This window comes from Molossus molossus, unplaced genomic scaffold (assembly GCF_014108415.1).
Source record: "Molossus molossus isolate mMolMol1 unplaced genomic scaffold, mMolMol1.p scaffold_m16_p_5, whole genome shotgun sequence".
Taxonomy (NCBI): Eukaryota; Metazoa; Chordata; class Mammalia; order Chiroptera; family Molossidae; genus Molossus; species Molossus molossus.
Genome location: NW_023425388.1, coordinates 46,493,253 through 46,509,115, shown reverse-complemented (window position 1 = coordinate 46,509,115; position 15,863 = coordinate 46,493,253). Strand labels below are relative to the sequence as shown.

The following is a 15,863-nucleotide window of genomic DNA, read 5'->3' as shown; positions in this document are numbered from 1 at the left end:
ACCTCTAGCCAGCTGCGGCGAAGAGCTCTGCAGCTAGAGGCAAAGCCATTAGTTGCTGCTTTCAGCAAACAGGGAATTTTAGATAATTTCAGATATTTGACCCATTTTATTCAAGCTAGGTTTGTGTGCATGTGTGTATGTGCATATATCTTGGCTACTGAAGTGTACATTGCAAAATATACCGCCAAGACTTTGTGTGGGAGAAGCACTTTCATGACCCCTCTAGAGCAAAGTGCAGAATTTGACACCTGTCAGTTACTACTAGCCAAAGAACACTCTGCTTTACCTAACAAGTAAAGTACAATGGCAGCTAGCTTTCAAAAATCTGCAGATTTCTTTTCGTTGAGTTGATGTTGTACTTGCTAAGGGTGGCCTTTGTTTTCTTTGTTAAAACTAATATTTACTTTAGGAGAATATATCCAACTATTTAGCTTCTATTCCTATAAGCTCAAAAAATCCCAGCATGTAATAAAAATACTTTTCATCCCAAGCTTTAACTAAAAGATGAATCTATCAGCTTTTGCTTATCTACCACTATACTCAATATTTTTCTTTTAAGAATCAATGATCCAGTAGAGTCTTGATTTCAACTTAAGGCCATCCATTAGAGAAAGTTAAGAACCAGAAGGGGTCAGCCTTTTCTGTCTCTATTAGTCTAGGTAGCTTTCGTCTCTAATGGAATTCTTTCGATAATTATTTCATACTTCTGACAAATCTTGATGGACTCCATTCACCTCAATGCTATCTCTGCACATCATTCAAAAGCTTCTATTAGGATATCTTTGTGAAACCTCTTTTTTTGCTTTATACTCAAATAAAGGAAGTAAAAAACTAAACTTCAAGAGTGGCCACGCTTTTCAGTGCGATCGCAATACTTTCCAGCCTGAACAAGAGGCACCAGTTATTCTTTTTCTTTTGAAAGCATTTTGACCACATAGAAGGATTTTAAAACCATACACAGTACACACATATTCTAATCCCACTCAAAATCACAGACAATATTTTTATACTTATTTGCATATGTTTTTTTTTGTTGTTCTTAAAGTTTAGGAAATATGAGTTTTATCTCTTAATGATAGCAATTTGCAATGGGAAAAAAGATCTGAACAATAACCTAGCAATATGTTATAGTTAACTGCTAGAATTGAACCAAAAATATCAGGGTATAATCTTACCTTTTTTTTATTATTATTTTTAGAGAGAGAGAGAGAGGAAAGAAGAGGGAGAAAGATAGAAACATTGATGAGAGAACATTGATTGGCCGCCTCCTGCGTGCCCTCCACTGGGGATGAGGCCCACAGCCTGGCATGTGTCCTGACTGAGAATTGAACCGGCGACCTCTTGGTGCATGGGTCAACACTCAACCACTGAGCTACACCAGCCAGGCCACTCACTTATTTTTGAAATGTATCACACACCTCCTTGAAAATACAAATTTTCTTCCTAATTGTATTTTGCTTAGTTAGTCACAAACATCAGGTTTAATTCCCTAAGCAGAAAACAGCCGGATGACAGGTGAAATCAGGTTGAGGATTAAGAATTTACTGTGAGCTTTACACGGAGCAGCTAATAGTCACTTGAATCAAGTGCTGAACACATTAGAAGATTCCAGCTGCCACTTCTTTACTGGATTTCCCTCTAAACAGAATTCTATGGGTCTTCTTCTGGTAGTATGGGCTCTCAGAAACCTCAGAAGATCTGTCCACTGCCAAGCGAGGGAGGGAGGGGCTCTCTCCTTTGGTGTCTAGTCATGGTGGAGGGGAAAGGAACACTTTTCACAAAGGATTTAAGGTGGCTCCAAACATAAATATAATGTGAGAGCTACATTTATCAGAGGAAGGTAAGGCACAGGAAAATAAAATTGAAAAATAGCAAGACCACCTTATTTCCCCCCTTACACTCAGGATGTCATGAATCTCATACCTGATTAGGAATCGAACCAGTGACCTCTCAGTCCACAGGATGACACTCAATCCACTGAGCCACACCGGCTGGGCTATTATATTAAACTTTTAAACATGATGAATCTTACTTTTTTTTAAACATTCCAATAACATTTATAATCTTAATAAAATTATTTTACTTTCAACTCAAAATTAAAATTTTAAATCATTTATAATCTATAATATTTTTAATTAGAAACATAAGATAATCTGCTGGATATATAAACTTTTAATATTTCAAATTAACTAAATATTATATGAAGGTAAACTATCAAATATTTACAGTTGATTCTCAGATTTATAGAAAAACACTAACACTATGAGTTAAATTTATGTACATTAAAAATGATGTCTATATTAATCAAATTTCAATCTAAATTCAGGCTAAATTTAGTCAAGTCTAAATCTAAATTAAGATACTTTGCCCCTATCATCCCACACAATGATATCATCCCAGATGATTATGGTAGTTCTTCCTAAACTCTTATACTGTTCAACAATTAACGCTTGAAATTTTAAGTTGTAGATATTAATTTAAAATAATACATATGTGGTTGTATTATACATATTGTCATGTAGACTTTTAAAATTTGGAAATAATTATAAACTATAGGAAGCTGCAAAAATAGTACTTATTCAGTACCTTCCACCCCAACATTTTCCTTTCCCCTCCTTCCCCCAGTTTTACATAAATATAGTACAGTATCTAAAGCAGGAAATTAACATTTGTGCAATACTGCTAACTATATTCTGCCTTGTTCATAATTCACAGGGTTTTACCTGTACACACACACATACATACATTCGTATGTGTGTGAGCTTTCATGCAATTTGATCCCATGTATAGATTTGTGTAACCACTACCACAATGTATATACAAAACTATCCCATTGCACAAAAGCTCCCTATGGAAATCCTTTATAGTCTACCCCTTCATCACTATCCGTTTCGGCCTTTTCTCTTGGCAGCTATTACTTTGTTCTCTATCTCTGTAAGTCTGTCCTTGTGGGAATATATATAGTTGACTCTTGTTATTATTCATAGTAGTTATATTCCACAAAGTCACTGAAAACACTGAATTAGCCAATACAGAATAATTTCTGCTAGGGGAAATTCAGAGTTAAGTTTCTGTAAGTCTCTGGTAACATTTTCATCAACTAATCAATACACAGCTTCCTAGAAATGTAATCATACAGTAGGTAACTGTTTGAGATAGAATCTTTTCACTCAGTATAATGTCCTTGAAATCCATCCATGTTATCACATGCAACAAAATAGTTCTTTATAAAAACATTTTTATTTAAAAATAATTAGATTCACAGAATGTTACAAAATAGTACACAGAGATACCATATTCTTTTCACCCAGTTTTCCCCAATGGTAAGATCTTAGATAACTATATTATAATATCAAAACCAGTACATTGATATTGGTACCATCCTCAGCCCTTAGTCAGATTTCACCAGTTTTACACGTACTCATTCGCATTTATGTGCTTGTATCTGTGAATAGTTCTAGGTAATTATACCACATATAGATTCATGTGATCAACACCACAATCAAGATTCAAAACTATTCCAACACAAGGATCCTTGTGTTACCTCTTTCAGTCACACCCCTCCCCCTTCCTCTTCCACCCTATTTCTAACCCCTGGCAACCATTAATCTATTCTTCATTTTTATAACGTTGTCATTTTGCAAATGTATATTAATGGAATCAAGCACGCATAACCTCTTGAGATTAGCTTCTATCATTCAGCATAATTCCCTTGAAATTTATCCAAATTGTTGCATTCATCAATATTTCATTTCTTTATATTGCTGAGTAATATTCCAGTATAGATATACCACAATTTGTTTAATAATTTATTCGTTGAAGCAAACTTGTTTTTTCCCCCAGTTTGTGACTATTACCAATAAACAATAACATACAGGTTTTTGTATGGACATAAGTTTTCATTTTTCTGGGATAAATGACCAGACATGTAATTGCTGGTTTGTACATTAAGTGCATGTTTAAGTTTTTTTTTAAAGAAACTGCAAAACTAGTTTTCAAAATGACGGTACCATTTTACATTCTAGCTAGTGATGTTCAAGTGGTATTATCAATTTTTATTTATCCATTCTGCTCCGTATGAAGTAGTATCTCATTGTGGGTTCAATTTGCATTTCCTTAATGGCTAATGATGTTGAACAATTTTTCAAATTCATATTTGCCATCTATATCTCCTCTTTAAAAAATAATTTTTCTTTATAGACTTTAGAGAGAGGGAAGGAGAGGGAGAGAGAGATAGAAACATTGATGAGCGAGAACATCAATTGGCCGCTTCCTACATACCCCTCACTGGGGATCAGGCCCACAACCTGGGCATGTGCCCTGACCAGGAATTGAACTGGTGACCTCTTGGTGTATGGGCCGATGCTCAACCACCGAGCCATACAGGGATATATCGCCTGTTTATGAAATGTTTCTTCACGTCTTTTGTCTATTTTCTAATTTGATTTTTGGCTTTTTCTATTCTTTGTTTCTTGCTGAGTTTTGAGAATTCTTTATATATTATAGATTCAAGTCCTTTGTTAGATATGTGGTTTGCAAATACTTTCTCCCAGTCTGTAAGTTGTCTTTTCAATTCTCTTAATAATGTTTTCCATAGAGTAAAAGTCTTTAATTTAAAAAAGTACAAACTATCAATTTTTTCTTTTGTGGATCATCTGTGCAGTTGCCTATATAAGAACTCTTTGCCTATTCCTCAGTCCTAACAATTTTCTCCTATGTTTTCCATGTAAATCTATGATTCATTATGAAATAATTTTTTATGAAGTGTGAGGTTTATGCCTAGATTTATCTATTTTATTTTATCTTTTGATTTATGGATGCTCAATTGCCCCAGTTCCATTTGTTGAAAAGACCATTCTTTCCCTATTGAATTGCTTCTGCACCTTTGTCAAAAATCAGTTGGGCATATTTGTTGGGTCTATTTTTGGGTTCTCTATTCTTTCATACACTTTTGTTCAGTTAAAAATATATCATGAAACTGTTTCCACAAACATTTTCAGTATCATTTTACCTAAAGCATGCCACTGATTGAACATACTATTATGTATTTAATCACTACCATTATGAACATTTAGGTTATTTTTAAATTTTTGTTAACACAAACCACCCTGTGGTGAACATCCTTGTTGCATAATCTTTGTATGTATTCACAAAAATATCTTAGGATTTCTAGAAGTAAGCTGTCTCATCAAAGGGCATATATATTTTCAGAAAATGAACTTTGGGCAATGGTTAGAACGCAAACTATTTTTTAAATGTATGTTTAAAAACATATGTATGTAAAGTAAACTTAGGTGTCCAGGGAGAACAGGCGAATGGGGAAGGAGGGCCATGAAGCTATTCATTGCTACTCATGAAAGAGTCACTGCTTTTTCAAGTCTCTTGAAAATCAGTGAATGAGTCAGATGTAGAAACAGAGGGAATCTTCCTTCTGGGGGCCACAGAATACGGTTTCTAAGGAGGTAAGATATACAATCAAACAAGGTCAGCTATGGGAGGTCAAATGAGACCGGGCATCCTGTGTGGAGCTGGTGTCTTGCAAGCATCCTCATGCTGCCAAACCACAGCTTCAGTTGGCCTCTCTGGGACAGAGATGTCAACAAGTTTTGGAATCCCTTTACGGCAGCTCAGTTAAGGTACACTTACGGGGTGGGGAACCATGACTTCACAGATGCATACAAATGCCAGACTGTCGTTGCCCAATCATTCCTACGGGCATTGCAGGCCCTCAAAGAAGAAACGTGGGCTCTGCCTGTCTTGTATGCAGTAACACTTGACCATTGAGTATTTGCCAATAATGCGGATCAGTAGTTGATAAAGGAGGAAAAAGCAGAACTGGGGACAGGTTGGAAAAAGCAGCTGAATTGTTGATGAGCTGTTTCCGCATCTGTGCCAGGAATGCTTGTGCTGGTATAGATGATTTTAAGAAGTGGGGGTGCTGTTTCTGGTGAATCAGTTATTCAAGATTTACTTTAAGATCAACAGACTCCATCTGTATAAACCCCTAATCAGAGCTGTTGACAGCTCCAACCTGGAAGATGCTTATAGCATGGCGCAGAGGGTGACATCCAGGAACTGTGTTGGATGAATGGCCATGTTTGATGGTGACTTTAAGCAAGTTGAGGGGTACCTGTCTTTTGTCCTTGATCACTGTCACTGTTTGAGTCTGAAGAATAATCGGATGATTCTGATATATTTACTGACAGTAAAAATGCTGTTCTGTCATATGCCAACCACTGAGCTTTGGAAAAAGTATCATCTCACGCAGTTTGCTGAAGCAGCCAAAGCTGTGCGAGAAGACAGTCTCCTTGCATTGAACGTGGCTCTGACGAAGTGCGAGACTTTTTTATTCTCTGTGTTATCTTCCTTATCCTTGAGAAGTTGAAGATCATCACCTATAAGAGTCTTTTTAAGAAAGTGTATTTGTCACTCAAAACACACCAGTTATCTCTGGATGCTTTTCTAGTTGCCTTGACATTCATGCAAGTGGAAGACGTGGACATGGAGGAGTCCACACATGTTATGCTGGCCAACCTGGTCACATTAGAGGCTGTATATCACATCTGCATCAGGAGCTGGTTGTTAGCAAGCAACTTCACTGTCTACAGTGTGCTGAACAGTCCTGAGGCCTGTGTTCCTAGTTCTTTGTTGTGCTGATGAATCAGTCTTCACTGCAGCCAGAATCTCTTTCGGGCCCTTTTCCCAGGGATACTGAGACTGAGCCTGCCAACATACATGGACACTTTGAAATCTCATCACTCATAACTGATGTTGACTCCACAGAGACCTAGAATGCCCTTTTCAGATTTGCGGACTCCTCCTTTGACTTGGGAAAGGCTCCTCCTTTGGCTTCTGGGAAGGAGGATCTATCTATCTCCAAGGAAGCTATAGTTTACTTCTCATAAATACATCTTTGTAACTTTTTATAAAACTCTTTCTATTAAAAAGGCATCCTGAACTTATACAAATGGCATATTCTTTATTATATCTTCTGAGATATTCACCCCTTTCCCCGACTCAAACCACACAAAAAACAATCTAAGAAATTGTTCCCAATTTGCCAACCTGCTGCCTAGGCTATGATTCCCTAGAAGGTTTATGATAATGAACTGTGTAATATATAGGTTTAACCAATGTTATTTTGGTTTAGCCTTGGGCACATGTTCTTGCAAAGCATTCAGATAAAAACGAAGCAGCAACCCTTCTGATAGCCATGCTTATCCCTTGAATGATGCAACTTTCCACCCCACTGTAGGTTCACCACACAAGGCTAGGTTTTTTCCATCCTCAGCCCTTGATATGAACAATTAGACAAGGCCCGTGTGCCTTCAGCACAACGTGAAATAGCCAATAAAATCTGTTATTATAATGCTGCATAATAATAGTGGGAGTAGAGGTGGAGATTTAGCTTCGATAAGAATTTCTCAAAAAAAAAAAAAAAATTGCACAGGGCACAATTAAAAAGAAAAAAAATGAAGTTAACTTGGGAAAAATTGAACCAGGAAAATGTATTTGATTGAGACATAGGAGCTATTAACTGGAAAGAGAGTGCAAAGAAGATTTCCTGTGCTGCAAGTGGACTGGAGTATATGATACAATGAGTCTGGGATGCCTCTAATTCTTCTACTCCAGTGGTAATGTTTCCTTCTGCACATACAAGTACAGAAGGAGCTCAGCTACCCAACAAGTCAAGTGTTTGCAGATGCCTCAGAATTAGTCACTATTTAAGAAACCCATCATCTTTCAGAATAAATTCCCTGCATGTCACAATAAGTTCAATTGAAAAGAAAAGAAAGAGATTTTCTGTTACTTCTTTGCTATACACATCTTCCCACCTGTATGTTGGATGTTTCAAACTATCAAGTGCTGAGGGAATTTACCCAGGCATATTATTAATGCCAGCCCACCACTGCATGAACACAAATAAGCAAGATTTGGAGCACTTCAAAACTGACTGCCTAATTTAAAATTGCTTGAGTACAGTTAATCAATATTTATTTGCTTTTTTCTAAGAGATGAAAAAAGTACATTATAGTGCTGATTTCATCATTTATATGTTAAGAAAGAGTACAAAAGCAGTGGAATCGTTCCAATAATAGGCTTTGGAGGCAGAATATCTGGATTATAAATACTTTGAACTGCAGTCTTGGACAAATTACCCAGCATCCACAGTTTCCTCAACTATAAGACGATCATAAGACCAGTTCCTGATCCATACAGCACAAAGAGAGGATATGTAAAATAGCATAGTCCATACACATGGCAAAAGCTCAGTAAGTATTTTTATTATTCTTTCTCCTTAAAATTTATCTTCTTTGATCATTTCTTTTTCTTCCTTACTGTCGGATAGAAGCTGTGGTACTGGATGAAGCCAGAGTTGTAAACTCTGAAAGTGTAATGGGACGAAGCAGGTAATGTAAGCAGAAAGTATGAGTCAGGACGCTTAAAAGCTTGAATATGAGATTCCTGTCAAGATGGTGGCATAGGTAAATACAGTAATCAAATCCTCCCACAACCACATCAAAATCGTAACTATACTACAGCAGAACTGCCTGAAATCTAACCGAATGGAAGTCCACAACAAAGGATTTAAAAAAGAAGCCATATTGCTCTGGCTGGTTTGGCTCAGCAGTTAGATCGTTGGCCCACGGTCCAGAGAGAACCAGGTTCGATTCCCACTACGGGCACATACCTCGGTACCTTGGTTGCAGTTTGTCCCTGGTCCTGGTTGGGGTCGTCTGGCAGCCAGTCAATGTGTCTCTGTCTCACATTGATGTTTCTCTCTCTCTCTTCTTCCCTCTCTCCCTCTTGCTCTATCTGAACATGAATGGAAAAATGTCCTCATGTGAGGGTAAAAAATAAATAGAAAATAAAAAAGATGCCACATTGAGACTGGTAGGAGGGATGGAGACACAGAACGGGCTGGTCCCACACTCAAGCTTGGTGGATATAAATCAGGAAGGATATCTCAGCTGAGGAGTGAGGGGCCTCAGTCCTACTCCAGGCTCCCCAGCCCAGGGTTCCAGTGCCAGGTAGAGAACTCCCCAGAAGTGGGCACTGTGGCTGCTGGGGTCCCAGGCAGTTCCTCCTAAAGGGGCCACAAGCAGACTTAATCAGACTCACTCCCTCTGAGTTCGCAGCAGTTCGAAAGGCACCAGTGACATATGGAGAGGAACTGAAGTGTCTGCCATCAGGACAAGAGCTGAAGAGACAAAAGTGCTAGCAGAGGCCATTGTTCCTTTGATGAGCCCTTCCCTCACAGAACTGGCAGGTAGGCACCATATCTGTGTTTCCATGAACCTGGTTTGTACTGTTTGCACCATGCTGGTGATTCCAAGACCCTACCCCACCTAACTTGTAGGCCCGCCCAACTGTTTCCAGTGGCTTTTCCATATGAATGATCCATCTTGGCTTATGCTTCACACTTTCCTAAAATCTCTCAAATAAGCAGTACCTGGCCTCAGAGTGCTCTGCACCTCTTGCTAAGTGGCCCCAGGCCCTGCACAAGCAACCATCTGCCTCTGTTCAAATCTTGGACTCTCCTAGGCACCTCCAAGCCCAGCACAAGTAGCTGCCATTTACAGATCACTTCATAGCTCATGCTGGGTGGCCCCAGCAAGAACACAGGTGGCGATTCACCTTGGTCTGCACCTTCTAGGAGACCCTAGAGCCAGTGCACCCAGTGGACAGCTTCAGACCATGTTGAATCATCACCCAACCACCTCCACAAGCAACACATTCAATACGCAGACTCAGCAAGCACCAGAACCCTGCTTCAGAAGTAAGTCCTGATCTCTTGGGTGGGCTCCTGCACAGCTGATCCTCCATGGTGGTCAGTGGTCAGTGGTCGTAGTCAGTCCTTGCAGCTGATCAGCCTGGGGGTAAATCCCTCCCATTGATATGCCAACAGCAATCAAGTCTCAACTACAACTGGAGGTTGTACACAACCCAGACAAAGGGGCACATCTGGAGTACTCAGCTTGGGTGATCAGGGAGGCTGTGCCACTGGACTCTACAGAAGACCTACTACGTAAGGCCACCCTATCAAGCTCAGGAGATGTAGCAGTTCTACCTAATACATAGAAACAAATACAAGGAGGCAGCCAAATGAGGAGACAAATAAACATGTCCCAGATGAAAGAACAGAACAAAATTCCAGGAAAAGAAGTAAAGAAAATGGAGACAAAAAATCAACTAGATGCAGAGCTCAAAACGCTGGTTATAAGGATGCTCAATGAACTTAGTAAAAATTCCAACAGCACAAAAAAGGACATGGAAACCATAAAAAAGAATCAATCAGAAATGACTTCACTAACTGAAATGAAGAATAAATAATAGAGTAGATGAGGCCAAGAATCAAATCAGTGATTTGGAATATAAGGAAGCAAAAAATACCCAATCAGAACAGCAAAAAGAATAAAGAATCCAAAAATTTGACGATAGTGTAAGGAGCCTCTGGGACAACTTCAAGTGTGCCAACATTCACATCGTGGGAGTACTGAAAGAAGAGAGTGAGCAAGAAATTAAAAACTTATTTGAAAAAATAGTGACAGAAAACTTCACTAACTTGGTGAAGAAAATAGACATACAAGCTGAGGAAGCACAGTCCCAAACAAGGTGAACCCAAAGAGGCCTTCACCAAGACACATCATAATTAAAATGCAAAAGGTTAAAGACTAAGATAGAATCTTAAAAGCAGCAAGAGAAAAGCAGTTAGTTAATACAAGGGAACTCCCTTAAGACTATCAGCTGATTTCTCAACAGAAACTTTGCAGGCCAGAAAGGAGTGGCAAGAAATATTCAAAGTGATGAAAAGTAAGGACCTACAACCAATATCACTCCATTCTCCAAAGCTGTCATTTAGAATCAAAGAACAGATCAAAAGATTCCCAAACAAGAAAAAGCTAAAGGAGTTCATCACCACCAAACCAGTATTACAAGAAATGTTGAAGGATCTCATTTAAGAAAAAGAAAGAACAGACAAAAAAATATGAACAATAAAACGACAATAAATGCATATCTATTAACAATTGAATCTAAAAAAAAAAAAAAAAACTAAAATAAATGGACAAGCAGAATAGAAACAGACTCATAGACACAGAGAACATTTTGATGACTGCCAAATGGGAGGTGGTGGGGGATGGATGAAAAAGGTGAAGGGATCAAGAAGTATAAGTTGTTGCTACAGAATAGTCACAGGGATGTAAAGTACAGCATAGGGAATATAGTCAATAATACTCTATTAACTATGTATGATGTCAGACAGGGACAAGATTTATCGGGATGATCACTTAGTTATATAATGTCTGACTACTGGGATATACACCTGAAACTGATATAATATTGTATGTCAATTGTTACTAAAAAATAAAAATGATTTAGCCCTGGCCAGTTTGGCTCAGCGGTTAGAGCGTCGGCCTGCGGTCCGGAGAGACCCGGGTTCGGTTCCCGCTAAGGGCACGTACTTCGGTTGCAGTTTGTCCCCGGCCCTGGTTGGTCGTGCGGGTGGCAGCCACTCGATGTGTCCCTTCACATCGATGTTTCTCTCTCTCTCTCCCTTCCTCTCTCTCCCTCCCACGCTATCTGTACAAAAAATGTAAAATAAATAAATAAATAAATAAATAAATAAAAATAAAAATGATTTAAATTAACAAAATAAAAATAAAACTTAAGTGAAAAAGAAGAAAGTAAACCCACAAAATGAGCATCCATCCATTCAAGTAATATTGAATCTTTACGGCATATATGGCATTGTGTGAAATTCTGTGGAAAAAGCATTTAGGAACAAGACTCATCTTTAAGATCACAAAATTTAAGGCCAGTATGACTAGGACAGCCACCATAATAATTAAAAAAAAAATATATATATATATATATATAATGTATTATTGCACAGAGAATATGAAAAGAGGTTCAAACCATACACACACACACTCTAAATGTAAGAGGCTGAAGAACTAATTCTTCATTGGGATTATTAGGGGAAGTGTCAAGGAAAATATAATATTTAAACTGGATCTTGAAGAATAGTTAGGATTTTAACAGGTTGGGATTAAAGATGGAAGAAAAAGGAGGTTAAGGTGAAGGACATAATTGCAGATAGAAGTAAACAGCATTAGCCATGGAACAGAAAATAACATTAACTTGCAATAGTGAGCTGTTCAGGAGAGAAATAAAGTAGGATACATTTTTGGGAATGTTCAGAATTAGGGAGGGTAATGTCACAGAGGCCAAGAGAAGAGTGTTAAGGAGTCAATGTATCAAATGACATTATATTGTGGAAGATAGAGGCAGAGAAAAAGATGGTTGGATTTGTTACTTAGAGGTAATTTTAGTGGAGTAATCGGGGCAGAAGGCAAATTTCACAGGGCTAAGAATTGAGTGGTGAGAACAGAGCCCCAAACAAACCAGTATCTTTGAAAAAGAGAAACTAGACTAAATTAAGAGACTTAGAAAACAATAGCCTAATGCAAGTGTGATCCTTGACTGGATATAATTTTGGGAAAATCAGCTATAAGATATTTTGGGGACATTTGGAAAAAAAAATTGAATAAATACTAAGTATTCCTTAAGGTACAATCTTGCTATATAATGTGGAGACTGGTAATGGGGAAAAAAAGCAGTTTATTAAATAATATGCATTTATACTCATGTTCATAGGAGCATTATTCACAATAGCTACAAAGTGGACACAACTCAAATGTCCATCGACAGATGAATGGGTAAACAAAATGTGGTCTATACATACAATGGAATACTATTCAGCCTTAATTAGGAAGGAAATTCCAACACATGCTACAACATGGCTGAATCTTAATGACATTATGCTAAGTGAAATAAGCTAGTCACAAGATGGAAGAATGTAGTATGATTCTACTTGTACCATAGTCAATTGCACAGAAACAGAAACAGAATGGTGGCTGCCAGGGGCTGGGGGATAGGGATGTGAGGAGTAATTGTCTAATAGGCACAGAGTTTCAATTTTGCAAGATGAAAAAGTCCTGGATTTTGTACAACAATGTGAATATATTTAACATTACTGAACTGTACCCTTAAAAAATGGTTAAGATGGTAAATTTCATGTTACATGAATTTTGCCACAATTAAAACATTTTTTTAACCAAATGAAAAATAAATAAAAGTTTGAACTTAAGTGATAAATGTCAACTATTACTTATGTTAGCAAATATTAGTGGGCACATAGGTCAGTGTCTGACATAACCAAAGGGAATGGAAATATGAATCCACTGTTGCTGAGTTTTCCAAAAGAATCTGAATCCTTTTTAAATGTGACATCTCCCAATTTTTAAACATTGGCAAATAATTCAATGTAATATGAATTTATCTATTTCTATATTTACTAAACAGTGGGCCAATATGGAAAAGACAAATAAAATATGTGCCTAGGTTGAATTTAGCCCACGGGCACCAGTTGATAATCTCTTTATTAAAGTATGACAAAATGAAATGAACCCAAGCTATCAATGAGAAGTCATTCTAAACTGAGCTTGAACTCTGATAGCAGAGGAGTTTGTTGTTAGCTTTTCTTCTTCACTCCCTCTGGGTTTTTATCAGTATTTATTCACTTTCTTGCCATCCATCCATCCATCCATCCGTCCATCCATCCATCTATCATTATGAAGCTTGTATAATGAATTATTGGATGTTAAGGAAGATTCAAAGATGTAGATGACAGAATCTTTACCTCAGAGAACTCCCAGTGTCTGAGGGGTGTTAGAGATGGTAGTACATAGGACTGCTCCATACAGTTGGGTTGGGGAAGGAGGATGAAGATAGAGTCAGTATGATAAGGACAAGAGTGGCTTTAAAGAAGTGCAAACAAACCCTCCCAGTTTCAGGATGCCCCCCCCCCCAACACACACCACTACTCCAGTCTCAGGTGTCTGACCCCACTTGCTTGCCCTACATCAGTAAGTATCTACACCCACCTCTTCTCTAAAGGACTCAGGCTCAAAGCCAGTGATTACTGTTCCTTGAAGAAGAAAGAACATATTTAACAGAAAAATAGTGCTAATTCCAGCAGCCATTATTTCTATTTCTTCCACTGTATTTAAGAAAACTTTCCATCAATTTCCTTAACTAAGTTGCTAAATTTTGGGTTAATTTAAACATAAATAATATTTAAATGTGTACTTTTTTATTTATGAGATCATAAATTTAAAAATCAGCAAAGAAGGATGGGTAGAAAAACCGGAGAAGTGGGATATAGATCTGAGTTCAACTGCTGACTCTCTTTATGACCCTGAGTATGACTTTAGGTGAGGGTGAGATGGGGTACTGAAGCAAACAATCTCTAAAATCTCTTCCAACTCTAAAATTAGTTATATAACTATATTCCTTAAGTCTTCGGCCTCATATTCAAAGTTTTGCTCACATATTCAGTAGGTTGTATGTGTAGTGGTAGATTGAGCATCTTTATCCACACAGTGGAACAAGGTCCTGAGGGAATAACAAGTAAATGAAAACCCTGCCATCAGTGTGCTCATATCATGCTGATGTCGCCACCTTACCTTTATATAACCTGCCCCGTCTCTCTCTATATAGCCTGCCTAGCATTTTCTTATCCTTTGTGATATTTGATCTTGTTATTAGAAATGAAAAGGTTCAGAAAGGTAAAGAGAACTTGAACTTGTTCAAGGTTCCGCAGCTCGTAAGTGGCAGAGCCTGGCATACAACCTTCTCCCTAGACACTTCCCAGCTAGGAGAAGAAATGAAAACCACGGCCATCCCCTCAGTAGCTGCCTCTTCCACCACCACAACTAGTGTATGTGGAGCAGTTAGGATGTGCAGGGAGCCATGCTAAGTGTGTTATATCTCACATTTATGATCTTGTTTAATCTCCCCTACACTCTGTGGAAATGGGTAATATTATCTCCATTTTACAGGCAGATGAGGCTTAGAGAAGTCAAGTAACTTGTCCAAGGTCATGGAGATAGTGCTGAAATGAGGAAGGATTAAAATTATTTCTGTCCAGTTCTGACCTATCTCAGTACATGAACTTAACAAATGTAATTAGAGTGATACCAGGAGAGAGGGAAAGGGTTGGGAAACCTAGAAAGGCTCCCAAGAAAAGGATATTAATAAGTGGGCAGGACTTGGTAGGCAAAGATGGTCCAAAGAGGCAGAGGCTGAAGGGGACTTTTTCAAGAACGAGGTTTGCCCAGCTGGTGCAGAAGAGAACAAGTTTACAGAAGCCCATGTTGCACAGCTCCAGGAGCACCAGGCACACTGTGTTGTGTGGTTGCACCCTTCTGGAGATAGACGCATTCTGCCATGTAAATGGTGCTCTCAGAGTTGTGAAATTGGCAGCTTTGAGAGAAGACAAGTAGGTGGACTCTAAATGAGCTTTAAATGCTGCAGCTGATTTAATTTAGCCGGTAATGAAGCATGCACCAAAAATTTTGGGGGTGTCCTGGGAGTCAGACGACAACTCTAGACATACTGATACAACAGTGGGATTGGAGGACAGAAAAGAGAAGAGGCAAAGAGATCTGAAACGGTGGTAAAACCCAAACAAGCACAGAGGAAGGGAAAATCAAAGAGGAGGATTTTGACCTGCGAAGCATTATCAAAACAGACTGGCCTTGCATACATAAATGAAGGGGTGAGAAAAATCATTACGTTTCTAATTTGCGGAGTTTAAGTGACTTAGAAAGTGGGTACCAATGTGAGACACGTGGAAGTCAGGATAAGATCAGTTAGGGCCAATTTTGGTGTATTAACTTTTTTCTTCGCCATTAAATTTATTGGGATGACATTGGTTAATAAAATTATATAGGTTTCAAGTGTCCAATTCTGTGAAACATCCTCTGCATAGCGCATTGAGTTTCGATGAAAGCAGA

General features: G+C 38.2%; 1 pseudogene; it reads left to right on the top strand.

Annotated features, from left to right (window-relative positions):
- LOC118616930 overlaps window positions 1-6,626 on the top strand; it is a 45,069-nt pseudogene extending 38,443 nt beyond the window's left edge.
- Window positions 6,627-15,863: the final 9,237 nt, after the last annotated feature.